This window comes from Rhagoletis zephyria, unplaced genomic scaffold (assembly GCF_001687245.7).
Source record: "Rhagoletis zephyria isolate East Lansing unplaced genomic scaffold, Rhagoletis_zephyria_1.1 Rzeph_scaffold_00607, whole genome shotgun sequence".
In the NCBI taxonomy this organism is placed as follows: Eukaryota; Metazoa; Arthropoda; class Insecta; order Diptera; family Tephritidae; genus Rhagoletis; species Rhagoletis zephyria.
The window spans coordinates 199,524-200,352 of record NW_016157691.1 but is presented as its reverse complement, the minus strand read 5'-3'; the positions used below and the strand labels follow the sequence as shown (position 1 = coordinate 200,352).

Genomic DNA, 829 nt, shown 5'->3' with positions numbered 1-829 from the left:
CTGATCATTTATGTATACATTTGTCTATATCTATCTCGATTCGTTTTGCCTGTTACAAACAACCGTTATGTGAACAAAGTTATAATACCCTTGTGCACAAGTGCGCTCGGGTATAACAAAATCCAGAGAAGCGAGAAGAGAATGCGTTACAGAGAAAGAAATGTATCCGCCAAATGCAACACCACGTAAAAGGTAGTCGGAAAATTTCGCAAAAGAGGAAAGAAACTTATTTTCTTCCAAACATTTAAATGGTTTTCTAACTGAACTTGCTAAATATGAGCTTCTACTGTAATTATTCATAACTCAATTTGTAAAGTAAATAGGGAGGCTTTGAAATAGTGTAACCAAAATAAATATTTTTCTGTGCCACCTCATACGTGGTATTGCATTTGACGGATACGAGGTATTGCGTGACAAGCGACGATATGCATGTACATATATTAAATTGAAAACGGAAAATAAATATTGTCTTAAAAGATTAACATTAATTAAAATTTTTATAAATCAGTTTTTATAATTACATTTAGATCTTACTTAAAAATCGGCACATACATATTTCATTAAACTTAAAATTGGACATTCTCTTTTATGTACTTTACTTCACTGACTGACTTCAACTTCGCTGTAAATCGAACAATGCAAATCATTATTTTTATGCAGTTGAAATTTCTGAAAGTAACGGTAGAAAAATAATTTTTGGGTATTCATTCTATTTATACCCGAGCGCACTTGTGCACAAGGGTATTATAACTTTGTTCACATAACGGTTGTTTGTAACAGGCAAAACGAATCGAGATAGATATAGACAAATGTATACATAAATGATCAG

The 829-nt window shown here is 31.7% G+C and overlaps 1 long non-coding RNA gene across 1 annotated transcript in view; it reads right to left on the bottom strand.

Annotated features, from left to right (window-relative positions):
* The window catches only part of LOC108360687 (uncharacterized), a 1,534-nt gene extending 1,046 nt beyond the window's left edge, over positions 1-488 (bottom strand). The window contains exon 1 of the long non-coding RNA XR_001847167.1: positions 118-488. This is a non-coding gene — a long non-coding RNA (uncharacterized LOC108360687). The remainder of the gene's footprint in view (positions 1-117) is intronic.
* Positions 489-829: the final 341 nt, after the last annotated feature.